The 15,647-nt window shown below is 41.4% G+C and overlaps 1 protein-coding gene across 2 annotated transcripts in view; it reads left to right on the top strand.

The window, feature by feature from the left end:
* Positions 1 to 15,647, top strand: part of CDKAL1 (CDK5 regulatory subunit associated protein 1 like 1) — a 648,926-nt gene that overhangs the window by 360,247 nt on the left and 273,032 nt on the right. The window lies entirely within an intron of this gene.

Raw genomic sequence — 15,647 nt, 5'->3', positions numbered from 1 at the left:
CCAAGCTAGGGTTTTACACCTGCTGGGTCTACTTGAGCCTAGGGATACTAGGCCACAGCATTGAAGGCAAAGGCTGAGACAGGTGAGGGGCTAAACCAACTGGGTCAGAGCAACCTAGGGCTGGGAGCAGGCCCAGTTGGGGGTATAAGAGGACATCCTAGCTGGAGTGGGGTTCTCTGAGGGTGGGGGCCAGAGTGGGGGTTATGGGGAATCGCCCCAACTAGGCTGCAGCTCCCACTGGTTTACATGAGGGCCAAGTATGAAGTGGGCAGAATCAAGCTGAGCAACAATACCCATCGGTTCGCGTGGAAGACAGGGCTGGAAACAGAGCTGACCCAGCAATTGCAACCACCAGCATATGCATAAGTTGATGGGGCAACGAACTCCTCCAGATCCTGTACTGGCAAGCACACACAAGAAAGTCCTCGTCTTGAACGCGCCCCAGGATCCCATATGGGCGCCGGTTCTGGTCCCGGCAGCTCCACTTCCCATCCAGCTCCCTGCTTGTGGCCTGGGAAAGCAGTCCAGGACGGCCCGGAACCTTGGGACCCTGCACCCATGTGGGAGACCTGGAAGAGGTTCCTGGTTCCTGGCTTTGGATCTGCACAGCACCAGCCGTTGCACTCACTTGGGGAGTGAAACATCGGATGGAAGATCTTCCTCTCTGTCTCTCCTCCTCTCTGTATGTCTGACTTTGTAATAAAATAAATAAATATTTTAAAAAAAACATAATAGCACACTTAGAAACGGTAATAAAGTAGTTTTTTTGTAATTGCTGAAGTTGGGGCCAGCACAGTTTTCACAAGTACTCCGTTTTGTTTTAAAATCATAGTTAGTAAATTCTTCAGTAACAAATTGGCTGGAGAGCAGGCGGGGGTGGGATGGCTTGTGTTCTGGAGAGAGACTGAGGCTGAGGGTGGTGTTGGTTTTTATTCAGTTAACGTGAAACCTTCAGCAGAATTTCAGTTTCAGGTAATTATGTAACTGAAAGAACACTCAAAATGGTTTTTTCTAAAGTTTGTGACTGATGTTTCTTACTGCCTTTATGAGTTTGAGTGAAATGTGTCAACACAGAAAAACAGAAATTAAATGTAAGTAAAAGAAGCACAAAAATGGAAAGGATTTAACATCTTCTCCTTTAAGGTTAGAAAATCAGGTTTATAGATATAGGAAGAGGGCGAGTGAGCGAGAGAGTGCTGACTGTGGTCGGTTGATTTCATTCTCAGATGTTGCGGTGGCCAGGCCCAGGTCAGCCTGAAGCCAGGAGCATCCTCTGGCCCAAGTGCTTGTGACATCTTCAGCTTTTCTCCGGCTGTTAGCAGGGAGTTAGAGTGCAAGTGGAGCGACCAGGGGACTGATCCTTCCCCATGTGACCTGCCAGTGTCGTAGGTGGTCTCTTTACCCAAAGGTTTAGCATCTCAAATCTGTAAATTATATTTATTTAACGATGAAGAATTGTCAGCTTCTGCTGTTAAGTACTGAGAGAAGATGTATAGTGTTATTCACATGCTATCACATGAAATAGAAAATCATGTTATTTCTTCCAGCTCTTCAGCGAAGACAATTCTGTATTCCACAGCAGGGCTTATCAATAGAAATATTTCTGCATTAGATGTGTAATTAAAATTTTTTCTGGTAGCCATATTAAGAAGATGCAGGCTGAATTTATTTGAAATATTTTTATGCTTATTTTTATTTTTGATGATTTTTAGAGTTGATTAGGGTGATAAGGGTTGAGGGCTAAAAGAAGGTGGGTGAGACCATTATTTCCACATTCTCTCTCTCTCTCTTTTTTTTTCCTCCTGTACCTGAGGGAAGGGAGGAGGTGAGGAGAGAAACCACACCCAGCCTTCCAAAGACCTCTGCATAAGGGTATGTTTGAAGGTCAGGTGACTCAGAGGTGGGGTCGGAAGGAAGGAAGGGTACAGGAACGGAGATCTCCTCCTGCTGGTTCACTCCCCAGCTGGCTGCAAAAGCCCCATCTGGGTGGTACTGAATCCAGGATGCAGGAACTCTGTCCTGATCTCCCATGTCCATAGCAGGGGCCCATGTACTCGGGCTGTCTTCCATTGCCTTTCCAGGCACGTGAGTAGCAAGCTAGGTTGGAAGCAGAACCACTGGAACTTGAAATGGCGTTCTAATATAGGATACCAGTATTGAAAGGGGCAGCCCAGCTTGCTGTAGCACAGTGCCAGGCCTATTTGATTAATTTTAAATAACTCAAAATATGCCGTACTGTCATTGTGTCAGTAGCAATTAATATGAAGAATCTTAATGTCTTGCATTATTTTCTTCTTACTAACTCATTGCCATTTCACTTCAGAAAACTGTATTCCTGGCGCTTAGTAGTCACACTGGGCAGTGTCGGTTAATTCATTTGATCTTTGTTGCATCTCTTGTTCTGGTCTCCGTCCTTCACTTTTTGCTTCTGATGCTCCTAAGGCTTTTTTGGAGGTACTTGCTATGTTACCATAATTATGACCAGTATTTCATAGGTGTTCTGTTTGAGTCACTAAATCGACATAAAAATACTGATGTTAGAGTTGCTTCCTGGAGATTGAGAGATTAATTATAATCCTTGCTCTGCTGCTGCTATTACGTGTCTTTGGGAAAGTCTCTCCACGCCTCTAATCTTTGAGCCTTCTAGTAGATTAGAATGGATAAAGGTGTTTGGCATTCTGTCATTAGATAATTCTTTTTTTTTTTTTAAGTTTTTTTTTTTTTTATTGGAAGGTCAGATGTACAAAGGAGGAGAGACAGGAAGATCTTCTATCAGCTGATTCACTCCACAAGTGGCCATAATGGCCAGAGCTGTGCCGATCTGAGGCCAGGAGCCTCTTCCGGGTCTTCCACGCTGGTGCAGGGTCCCAAGGCTTTTGGTCATCCTGGCCTGCGTTCCCAGGCCACAAACAGGGAGCTGGATGGGAAGCGGGGCAGTTGGGATTAGAACAGGTACCCAAATGGGACCCAATTGCGTGCAAGACAAGGACTTCAGCCATTACAGGCAACTGCTGCACAGGGCCCTTGATAATTCTTAATTGTAAACATTATGCATTTTTAAAAAATTCACATACAATGATAAATCATCCAAGTATATTCAGATGTGATATTGAAAAGGGCCTAATAGAACTTACTTTTAGTGAACTGTGGCAGTAGGCCATGAAGACAGAGAAACCAGGTTAGTTCATGCTTAGTTGTAAAATTGTTAAAAATCTTATATCTGGGTAAAAACTGGGAAGCTCTGAATTGTTTAATTTGGTCTGGAATAAAGTGAGCTAAGCGGACTTGTTTGTTTTTTTTTCCTCTGTATCACCAGCTAGTTGTATGGTTTCTTTCTTTGAAAAACTGAATTCTTGATAATAAGAAACTGACATTTTTTTTCCTTCAATGAAACAATTATTTAAACATAATTATTCTGTTTTGCCCCTTTGAGCAGTGTTGTGGTAACAATCTGGTTTTTGGGTTTTTTTTTTTAATAACCTACAATTTTTAGAAGTTTATTTTTTATTGAAAAATCAGATATACAGAGAGGAGGAGAGATAGAGAAGATCTTCTGTCCACCGATTCCCTCCCTAAGTGACCACAACAGCCCAAGCTGAGCCAATCTGAAGCCAGGAGCCAGGAGCCTCTTCTTGATGTTCCACATGGGTACAGGGTCCCAAGGCTTTGGGTCGTCCTTGACTGCTTTCCCAAGGCACAAGCAGGGAACTGGATGGGAGGTGGGGCTTCAGGAATTAGAACAGGCACCCGTATGGGATTCCGATGCATGCAAGGATAGGACTTCAGCCACTAGGCTACTGTGCTGGGCCCAACAGTCTGTATTTTGTAAATCCTAAATACCAGCTCTCTATATTATCCTCCCTTACCAGAATTCAGTAAATGTCATTTTACTTGATTATGCTTATTCTGAAGCACACATACTTCTCTTGTTGACTGAGCTTGTTTCTAAATGTTTTTTGAAGTAAAAGCACAACGGACATCAAAACTTGTGTAATCATGTTGGTTATTGTTATGAAATTTTAAAACTATTTCCAACATATGAAAATACATCTTCCATTTGTATCACATCATAATGTTTTATCGTACTCCAAAAAAAATTTTTTTAAAGAAACAGGGTTGGTGTTGAAGCCCACTGGTTGGATCTGCTGTGATCCTTCTGTTTCCTCTGGAGTTCATCATTTGGTGTAATTCCTCTCACAGATTCCCCTTCTTGCTTTTGGACTGAGTCTTGTAATTCCATTTCGTTTCCAGGATTGTCTTCTTAGCTAGACCTTTTTGACTTGTTCATTGACTTGGAGTTGCTCTATCTACACTGTAAATATATTTCTCTAGCTTTCACAATCTACTTTTAATTTCACTGCTCCAGTTATAGTGTATGAACTTTATAGTTATAAAAAATTTCTTCCTTCTTTCCTTCCTTCCTTCCTTGCTCCATTGTACTAGTGTCATGATTTTACAAACTGTAAACCCCATGCTATACTGTTGCTAGTTTTGCTTTAAGCAGTTACATTTCAAAGAGATTAAAAATGAGTGATTGGTAGGTACCATGGCATAGCAAATTAAGCCTCTGCCTGCAATGCTGACATCTCCTAAGGCCACTGGATAAGTCGTAGCTGCACTGCTTTCAGTCCAGCTCCCTGCTAATGTGCCTGGGAAAGCAACAAAAAGATGGGGAAGAGGCTGCCAAGCCCAGCCCAGCTTTGGCTTTTCTAGCCATTTGGGGAGTGAATGAGCAGATGGGACATTTTTTAAAATTAATTTATTTTTATTGCCAAGTCAGATATACAGAGGAGGAGAGACAGAGAGGAAGATCTTCCGTCCAATGATTCACTCCCCAAGTGAGTGCAACGGCTGGTGCTGTGCAGATCCAAAGCCAGGAACCAGGAACCTCTTCCAGGTCTCCCACATGGGTGCAGGGTCCCAAGGTTCCGGGCCGTCCTGGACTGCTTTCCCAGGCCACAAGCAGGGAGCTGGATGGGAAGTGGAGCTGCCGGAATCAGAACCGGCGCCCATATGGGATCCTGGGGCATTCAAGGTGAGGACTTTAGCTGCTAGGCCGTGCCGCCAGGCCCCAGATGGGACATTTTTATTTCTGTCTCATTTTCTTAATCTCTCTGTTTCTCTGTTTCTGGTCTCTGTAACTCTGCCTTCAAGTCAAGAAATCTAGAAAAAAAAAAAAAACCACATTTATCATCAATATTTCATCCTAAAAATAGATTAAAAAATGAGAAACAAATTATATTTTAGAAAGTTTGTGGGTTAGTAGAAATAAAAAATTATCCGCACTGGCATTGTGACATGAGGGTTAAACCCCTCCCAGGACACCATCATCCCCCCAAAAACACTGTTCATATCTCAGCTGTTCCACTGCTGATCCCACTACCTGCGCATGCACCTGGGAAAGCAATGGCAGGTGGGAGAAGCACTGGGCCGCTGCCACCCAGATGAGACACCTGCTTAGCGTCATCTTGACCCAGGCCCTGCTGTTGCAGGCGTGTGCGGAGTGCAACAGCTGCTCCAAGGACCCTCGCCCCTTCTGTCTGCCACTTCCCTTCTCTCGCCCCCTCCCTGTATCTCACTTCATCTCTCCCCTACTCACACCGTCACTCTCTGCCTTTCAAATAAATAAATAAATCCTTTAAAAATAAGCTATTTTGGTGGGAAAATGTTGCAATCCACATGCCTGCATGCTTGTTTGTGGTGCGGCTCTTTCCCTTGGGGATGCTCTGGTGCTTTCCATGTGCTATGGTGTCTCCCCTACTTCCTGATCTTCATTATTCCCTAGAAGAGAGGTCTGCTGACATTGACTTTTCTGTGCTTCGTCTGTCTTCATAGTACTTTGCCTTCGGATGTAAGAATCACTTGGCTGTTTTCATAAACAATTCTGGGTTGATATTTATTTTCAGTCTTTGGGAGATGTCTCTCCATGATACTTAGGCTTTCATAGTTTCTGACAAATACCCTTCTGTTCTCATCTTTGTGCCTGTATACATCTCCCCACATTCCCTGGTTTTCATTTTTCTGTTTATCGTTTTTTAAAGTATTTCTTTTTTGTGACTTTAATTTCTGTCCTGTATATTTATTCTTATGAAAGGTTGAGTTTCTTCAATCTGTGGTTTTTGGTTGGCAACAAATTTGGAAAAATCTAACTATTATTTTAGGTTATCTAATTACTCATTTGTTAGTCTTTCTATTCTCTTCATGTGTTTTTTCTAAACATTTTATTTTCTTGAAAGTAAAGTGACTGAGAAAGAAAAATAGAGATCTTCTTTTCCTGATTTCTCCCAAAATTGCCACAGTTGCCTGGGCTGGTCAAGACCTAAGCCAGAACTCACAACTCCAGACTCCATTCAGATCTCTCCTGTGGGTAGAAGGGTCCACAACACGTGGACCATCTTCCTCTGTTTTCCCAAGCACATTAGTAAGGTGATTGATTGGAAGCAGATCTACTGGAGGTTGAACCTGAGGGCCTTGAACCTCTGATATGGGTGCCATCAGTTCGAGAGACTGCGTAACAGGCTGCACCACTGCAGGCTGTGCCATAGTGCTGGCTCCTGCTCTGTTCCTTCTTGTTCCCAGTGCTCTTTTTCTTCTGGCTTATTTTGCATTGTTTTTGTTAATAGGTCATCAGGTTCATCTCCAGAAGCTCAAATGAGGGTTTTTCTAATACTTGGTTTCTTTTTTTCATAATGTTTCATTTTTTTTTTTGTATTTAGGTGTTTGCTAATTTCACTATCTCCATCAATTCTTTCTCTTTTTAAATATAATCCATTTGTTAAAAGTTCAGATGAACATGTAATGTTTATCCATTGTATGACATACAGTGCAGAAATCCACCACGTATACACGTTGTAAGCTAGTCAAATATCCCACATACCTTTCCATTTCCCATCTCGGTTGTTTCTGGCTGTCTTTGCTTTAATGGATATTTTTCTTCATCATAACCAGAGCCAGTATTTTTCTTACCTATGGGTCTATTCATTTTATTTTTCATGTCAGACATTTTGAAATTTACATTGTTGACTGTTGGTCTTTGCTGTGTTTTTTTTTGTGTGTGTGTGAAGATTTGTTTATTTTCATTGCAAAGGCAGATTTACAGAGAAGGAGCAACAAAGATCATCTGCTGCTAACTCCCCAGGTGGCTGCAATAGCCACAGATGAGCTAACTCAGAGCCAGGGATCATGAGCCAGGAGCTTCTTCCGGGTCTCCCATGTGGGTGCAGGGTCTCAAGGCTTTGGTCCAGTAACAGGGAGCTGGGTGAGAAGTAGAGCAACCAGCATGTGAACTGGCCCCCAAATGAGATTATATCATTTGTACGGTGAAGTACACAATCCCCAATAGGGCCCAGGCCCCAATTACTAAGCATCGTCTTACAGAGAACAGGGTGAACCAGAGCACTTCATTGTCCTTGCCTTCTTTTTGTCAGATTTATTTCTTTAAAAAATTTTCAGTGTCTTTCTGTGTAAAGTTACTTGGTATTAGTTAAATTCTTTGTAGATTTTGGTAAGCATATTAGCACAGGTCCAGAACATTTTTCAGTTAAAACTCATGTTTCTTCCATCGCTAGGGCAATACACTTCATGAGACTATCCAATGACTGACACATTTCAGTGTCTGTCCTTTTGCTTGTAGGAACATCATCTCTCATTCCCACATGATTTCTGGGAACTGCTGTGGGATTTTTTTTTTTTTTTTCATGCAAGCCCAATACAAGTCAGCTGAGAATTGGAGGGGAACCTCCTCCTGACCTTTGGAGCTGTGTCTCTGTGTAGCTCTCTCCTCTGCAAGTTGGTACCTTCTGAACTTGGGTATCTTTTGCTTGAACTTAGCCTCATCCTTGAGGTCTGTCTGTTTGCTGCTTTGTGCACTGTGGCCCACACAATGCCTGGTCCCCACAGAAGGCCCGGAAGTCCTCAGGTTTGCTGCATTTGTCTCTTAAGAATCATGCTCCTGGGCTCGGCAGTGTGGCCTGGTGGCTAAGGTCTTCGCCTTGATCCCATATGGCCGCTGGTTCTAATCCCGGCAGCTCCACTTCCTCTCTATCTCTCCTCCTCTCAGTATATATCTGACTTTGTAATAAAAATAAAATAAATCTTTAAAAAAAAAAAAAAGAATCATGCTCCTATACTAACTGCTTTTCCTGATCTACTGGTTGTTGAGTCATGTATTTTACTAAATTTTCTAATTGTTGATAGTGTTAAGATAATCCTTGCAACAGTTACTCCTTTGTGTGTCAGAGTGCCTCAGTATTTCTTTTAATTAAGCTTTCTGGTTGTCGTTAGTATGGCCAGAGCCAGCAGTCTGTCCTGCATGTTATACATTCCTGCGTGCGTACGTGCATACACACACACACACACACACACACACACACACTTTTTCACTTTGTATTCTCTGTAGGGCATAAACCTCTGACCTCTGTTTTACCTCGGGCTTGAAAAAGGCACACAGAAAGACTGTTTTAGTTAAACCACCCTTTGATCAGTTGCTTATTCTGTGGAAAAGAGTAGCAGTGATTCTGGTGGTTACATTGGTCGTTAACAGAGACTTGCATGTGCTCGTAGGTTGAGAACACACTTCTCTTGCCCTGCCGCTCACTGCTTGAAAGAGATTTCCTTTTACATGCTCTTGCTTGCCCTTTGCTCTGCAGCCATCCCAGTGCTTCAGACTCTGAGACACTGGAGTGTGTCGCAAAGCAGTGGCTGATTTGGGGGTGTCAGGTTAAGTGATGCGAAGAAGAAAGCTGAGACCCAATAGTTAATAGTATTTAGTCCCTATTGGAAAATAAGGAAGAAAAAGGAGAAGTTATGAAAGAGAAACACCAGCTCTTTTCCTTTGAGGTGATGCTGGGTGAATGAGTGCATGTCTTACTCATCTGGGGCTCCTTTTCCTTGTGTCCATTGATATTTGTCAGTGTTGTTTCTTGATTCTTTGTCAGTAATTGTAAATATCCTGTCCCAGCAAAAAACAGTGAAGGATTTTGGTGGAGCAGACTGGATAGGAACATCATCCATTCTTTCCTTTCCTGACTGTTTTTTACCAAATGTGCTGACTTGGGGGTCCTGGAAGTGCATTCAGTGTTAATCAGCGCAAGCATGAGTGCCCTGTGAAGCATGGAGATCCTGAGAGCTTTCACTGGCGGGGATAGTACAGTAGGCCTGTCGCGTGCTGATTGCGTATGAAGGTGCATAATTTGCCGGTGTGTCAGTTTGCTTGCTCAACCCTGCCCTGTTCACCTTGTGCAGCAGTCGGTACCCATCTGAACCATTCTTTCTCATCACAGTGCCTCTTGCTCTTGACTGCAACCGCACAGGTCTCTTGGAGTTCAAGGGAAGTGCAGGCACACTCACGCTTTGCTCTTCCATTGCCTCTGCCTCTGGTGTCCTTCCTCTGTAGGACAGCTTGAGGTGGCTTACTGCTTGGGCTCACACAGGTTTAGATCATCCTTAGTCTTCCTCAACGATTCCCTGCTGGAAATATCAGTATCCTTCCTTTTCCAGTCACTTTATCACTCGTACCTTTTAGCTTCCATTAAGAAATGTTATTACCAGTTATTGCTACTTGACAGTATGCCACTTGATTCAGAATAGTTTCCCTGCCATCTGGATAAGTTTCATGAAGGCAGAAATATTAGTAATATTCAAAGCAGTGTCTAGTTAGACACTCAACAATAATTTGATGAAAGGAACAAAGAATAAATTATGTTTTATTTGCATTAGAACACTTACACCTTCAGCTTGAATATTCAGTTATATAATGTAAGATTATAGCTACACAATGGAAAACTAATAGTTAATATACTTGCAGTACCAAATTAGAAGTTTTATCTTAAAAAATAGATTTTACTATTATAGCCACAGAATTTCAGGTTCTATTGAACACACGTTGGTGGATACCACTCTTCAGAAAGATTTTTAGGGTTAAAAAGACACGAGTCATAAAAAAATACTTCGTCTTTGGAGCTGATATTTTGGTGCGCTGGTTTAAGCCAGCGTTTGTTGACTTCAGGATTCCTATCAGTGTCAGTCGGAATCCTGACTGCTCTGCTTCCCGTTCAGCTTCTTGCTAATACTAATGCACCTGGGAAGGCAGAAGATGCTTAGCCCTTGGACCCCTTCCTCTCATGTGGGAGACGAGGATGAACTTCCAGGCTCCTGGTTTCATTATGTCTGGGGAACTAACCAGTGGAGAGAAAAATCTCTGTTTTTCCTGTGTGTCTCTTTTTCTTTCTTACTCTGCCTCACAAATAATAAATGAATAAATAAATAAATAATCTTTTAAAAATATACTCTTTTCCTAAAAAGTTTCAACTTTGTTCCTCATTGTTTTTTTTCTGTTTTGTTTCCTACTCTTTATCATGTCCTGGAAAGGAATATGAGTCCTGGAGCCATCCCCATTGCCTCCCGTGTCCCATAGCCTGTTCTAGCAGTTAGTCAAGGGCAAAGCTCAGGCGCACAAGTGTGGGATACAGGCATGGTAACTGCGGGACTATGGGCCTCTCCGCTTGTTTGTTATCGTTATGAAGTCCATATAATTAATTTTGAAAGATGAATAGTTTTATACAAAGAAATCTCATTTCTAACAAAAAAGATGTCCAGGTAGTATGTTGTTGGGCTGTGGCTAAAGCAAAATTACTGATTTTGTGAAGAAGGTAAGAGAATTGCGACCAGATTTACAGCATTTAAGCTGCATGTCTATATTGTCCAAGAAATATACACATTGTTTCCTCGTTGGCTAATACAGAACCTCCTCCTCTCCTGTGCACGCTTTTTCTTCCCACTGTGTATGTGCTCATGTGTGTACATACACACATGTGCTATGTGTGTGTTAGATTAAATGCTTTTCAGGTGATACATAAAATATGTTTAAATGTGCACATTTTTGGTGATGAAAACGTCCTTTTTAAATGCTGCTGATGGAATCAACATGTCCTGAGTGCTTGCTGTCTGATAGGCGCTGTCAGTGGTCCTAGGCCTATGAGCTTTTGTTAAGATTTGTGCACCTCTGTCCAGGTGATATTTATGTTCTGTCAATAGAGAAAAGTCAAGTGAATAATTGTAACAGTATGTTAGGGAATTGTGTACCTGGTAGTTGAGAACACAAAAGAGAGAAGGTAAATTACTTTCAGCTTCCATGAAAATTTTCTGGAAGAAATAGTCGTTATGCAAAGAGGAGTGGAAGGGGAAACAGTGTATGCTTAAAGCACAGAGACTTCAACGAGTTGCCCAGTGAGCTACAGAGAATTTATCCTGGTTGAAGTGGAAGTGTTTTGCTGTGTTGTTCATCAAGAGCACTAGTTGAGAGAGAGTGTTCTTGTTCCCAGAAAACATGTGCTGATGTATTTAGAAGTGAAGTGCTATAATGTTTGCAACCAGTTCTCAGATGGTTTGGGGAGAAAAAAAAATAAGCCTGTATAATATATGATAGTGCCTAGTAGACAATAAACATATATATGTATTCATATATAGTATTGTCTACTAGGCACTACCATTGGAGAGAGAGGGATAGAGAGAGACTCTTCTACTGGTTGACTCCCCAGGCGGCCACAGAAGCCAGGAGCTTCATCTAGATCTTGCATGTGGATAGCAGGGGCACATGCACACGTCTGTCTTTTGTTGCTTTCCCAGGCCTTTAGGAGGCAGCTGCACCAGAAGTGGAGCAGCCAGAACTTGACACATCACCCATATACATGCTGATGCTGACCACAGTAGCTCACCCCATCCACTGCAGTACAGCCCTGGCCGCTCCATCACCGTTCAAATGCTTGAACGGAAGGCCGTATTTATTTCTGACTTTCTAAGATTATTTTTATGAAGAAATAATTCATAACATAATTAATATGTACTCTAACAGAATCAAGTGACAAGAAGTAAAAGCAGATCATTTAATGCACACTAAATTACTAAAACAAATACTATGTTTCATTTTTATTCCTTATGGGAGAGTGAAACCTGCATTAGGATGTTGGAGAATGGGGTATAAAATTGGGAGGATGAAGGAGTAGAGAAAAGAATAGGAATGGAGAACAAAGGGCAAGGAGAGCTGTACATCAGTGAAAGGAAGATGGAGGTGCAGGTGGAGGGAATTTTCAGATTGTTTAATTGATGTGATTGTCTCTTCATCTAGGAACCTGTAATTGTAATCCCCTTAATACCTGTTTGCAGTTCTTTATTTTTCTAGTTCCTATTTTTGAAGACTGCTCATCTTGGAATACTTGAACAACTTGTTATTGTGGAAATTTTCTCAACGATAAAGCCAGAGCTACTAGAGAAATATCTCTTCTCTGACCAGATGGAATTCATCTTCACCCAAATTTTAACTCATTACAAAAAAGTTCGTACCTAGGGAAAGTCAGAGTGAGTCATCAACTTTTGAAATTGAGTTTTGGCAAAGTTCAGTTTTTCCAGCACATTTTCTTTGTTGGAGGATTGTTTTATTGAGGACATTATCTTTGTTTTATTATTAACCTTTTATGTCTCCTACTTTTTCCGTCAGCTGTCGTCATCTCACATGACTGTCAGTTGGAGATCACAAGGCGACTGTAGAGGGTGCCCTGTGAGCATGGGAACATAGCTGTGTGTTCCAGCTACAGACTGATCTGTGATTGTGAGATGGTAGCAGATTCCAACAAGTCAGCTGTTTTCTAAGGGCTTTCTTCTGTGAAGTGCATTTCATTCTGTGTTAGTACTGGCTTCGGCTTTTCAAGGTGAATTCATCTAGAAGATAGTACATGATTCGGTGAACCCAGCATTGCATCACAGTAGTCAAGGAGACTGGACAACTTCAGGGAAGTAAATGTCAGACAGATGAACAGTCATGGGAAAATGTAAAAATTTCTTTCTGAAAGCTTGCAAGAACAGCTCATTTCTGTCGTGCTTTGCTTCCCACCACTTTCCGTTGTTGGCATGTGTTTCTGTTTACAGGTCTGGGACTCCTTAGTGTACCATCATTTCTCAGTTCTTCCACAAAGTCCAAGTTATGGTGCAGCCTGCATTTATCTCGTTTGGAGTGATGTCCTATCTACTTTAGGTCATCCCAGCAACTCCTTCATTTGGTTTCTAAGACTGGTCCAGCTGTCCCCTTCTGGCACTGCCGCTAGGGAAGCACATGAACTTGCCCTCTGTCAGTGTTTCCTCATCAGCTCCTGTGTCATAGTTTTTGTTGATGGGATTTTTGAAAAAGGATTCTTATGAAAGGGTATGAGAGAGGGTCATCTTCCATCTGTTGGTTCACTTTCCAAATGGTTGCAAACACTAGGGCTAGGCCAGGCAAAAACCAAAACTTATTAACTGCATCTGTTGGCAGTGGCCCAAGTACGAGGAGAAGACATCTTAGGCAGACTTCCTATGCCCATTAGCAGGGAGATGGATTTGAAGTTGAGGAGGCAGGACTACTAGAACCAGCACTCTGATATAGGATGTCACCTCAACCCAGAGTGCTACAGCGTTGGCCCTCAATGCTCACAGAAACTTAATAATGAATCAGTGTGCTGAGCTGAAACAGCTGCAGTAGGTGAGGGCCTAGTAACTATTCAGTGGTTGAGTAAAGAATTGTGTGTGGGGGTGTGTGTGTATTTTTGCACAGGTGCTGTCCTTTAATTGGTTCTTGTACCAGGTTGCTGTTACATGTTGTATTTCAGCTACCTTCATCTTGGAGATACCCAGGCTGCTGCTTGTTTGTTTTGCCCATATAGGAGGGTTTCCAGCAGCTCTGTGTGTGTGTGTGTGTGTGTGTGTGTGTGATTGTGATTTCATTTGGTGGTTCACCCCACCAGGGGGCTGTTGGTCTCCTCCACCTATGTAGCTTTAAGAGCCGACTGCTGTTTTCTGCATGGTTGTTATTTCCATTCCTATTCATGGTGATTTTCCCCTTCTATATTCATCAAGCAACCGAGGCACTGTTCCAAGAAATCGTTCCCTCTACATACGGCATAACATGGAACCATTTGGATGGAAAAATTATAAATTAAAATTATTCTGTTCATTTTAAAATATTCACATTGTGTTGCTCAAATGCCAGTAACTGGAAAATCATGGATAATGTCCTGTTTTTATAACCCCTTTTAGAATGTTTTGAAATCTGTTTATGTTGTTACTTAGCCATCTTTTCCTAAAGTGGTTTTGTGATTAAAAATATTTTTTTGGAAAAGAGAGACTATTAGCTCAGTGTCTGATGGCATATATGATATGAAGATGATACTGCTAATTGCAGTCCAATTCTAAATAGAAAAATATTCCATGAACAGAATATTTATAAAATTGAGACTACAAAGATAATCTATGTATATGCCAGATTATTTCTTTGGAAGATACAGACTTGTTATTAAATGATTAAAACTAAAGATTATTTCTGCAGTTAGATATTTTAATTAGAAAAATCCATGGCTTCCTAATACTGTTGGTTTTCAAAAACTACAAACATTTTCCACTTTTTAAAATGGAGCTGTGATTTGTGTCTTCTGTTCTCAGTGCTAAGTCATTGATTCTGTAATTTTGGAAAGCTAAACTTTTCTTTCCCTCCTCGGGATGCTTTTTTTTATGATGACAAATGGATATGGGTGAGGATATGCATGTCTCAAAGATAGGCAGGTGGGGAAATACAAAAAAATGTTTTTACATAGATTGGGCATTTTTTAAAATAATAAAGTCAATGTATCTTTAAGGAAAAAAATCATTTTTGGAGATACTGGTGCTGTGTGTTATTCTGCCTCCATGGAATATGTTAAGGACTACAGATCTTTATTTTCTGCTGTTTTATTTCACTTTTAAGTCTACACTCACACAAAGACTACTTGTGGGGTTTTTATGTTGATGTGTCTCTTGACAAGGAATATCCAAGTGTGTTTTGCAATTCTTGTGTACTGTCAACTAAAGGCAATTTAAAATTACAATTTTAAGATACTCTTTAGAAACATCTACCTTGGATCAAGCTAAAGTATCATTTTATGGCCTGTGTACGTGTTGGATTCTTCAGAGCAGCAAATCACCTGAACGGGGACCAAATTCCCAGGCTCGATTCCCTGTGCGTTTTAGCCCTGTCAATCACCTGGCCTTCTGAAATAGGCTCATCGTTGGAATTTCAGTTCTGAAAAGTTCTGTGTGTGGACCATGAAAATCTGGATGACTCTTGCTGACTGTCATTCATTTTAAGTAGCACCCAGTGAACTAAAAGCATTTCCTGTTGATTTTCAGAATGATTTTATTATAAGCTGTAATATTTGCAGTCAGTATTTTGTACATCTATGATAGCATATACATGCACACATAAACACACCTTTGTATATGCATGTTTTGTGTGTGTGTGTGTGTGTGTGTGGTACCCAGATTGCTTGCAGAATGTATTGTGTGCATGTATTCATTTTCCTAGCCTGACTGATAGAAAATAGGATGCAGGCTATCTGTGAAGTTTTTCTAACACAAAGAACTTAACACATCAGTCAGCTTTTCTGAATGCAGCAATAAAATGAACACATATTTTATTTGCATAAAAACGGCAGATTTGAACAGCTATTGCAGGAGAAATTCTGTGAGTTAAAGCTACATTTGACATACTTTCTAGAGCTGGTGACAGGCTGATGAGTGAGCTAGCTGCTGATGGTACCTGTTCTGTGGGGAGCCTGTTTTAGTTCCAGAGCTGGTGGTGTTCAATG

The sequence above is a fragment of the Ochotona princeps genome, chromosome 1 (genome assembly GCF_030435755.1).
Source record: "Ochotona princeps isolate mOchPri1 chromosome 1, mOchPri1.hap1, whole genome shotgun sequence".
In the NCBI taxonomy this organism is placed as follows: Eukaryota; Metazoa; Chordata; class Mammalia; order Lagomorpha; family Ochotonidae; genus Ochotona; species Ochotona princeps.
The sequence above is the reverse complement of the archived record's forward strand: the minus strand, read 5'-3'. Positions and strand labels throughout refer to the sequence as shown.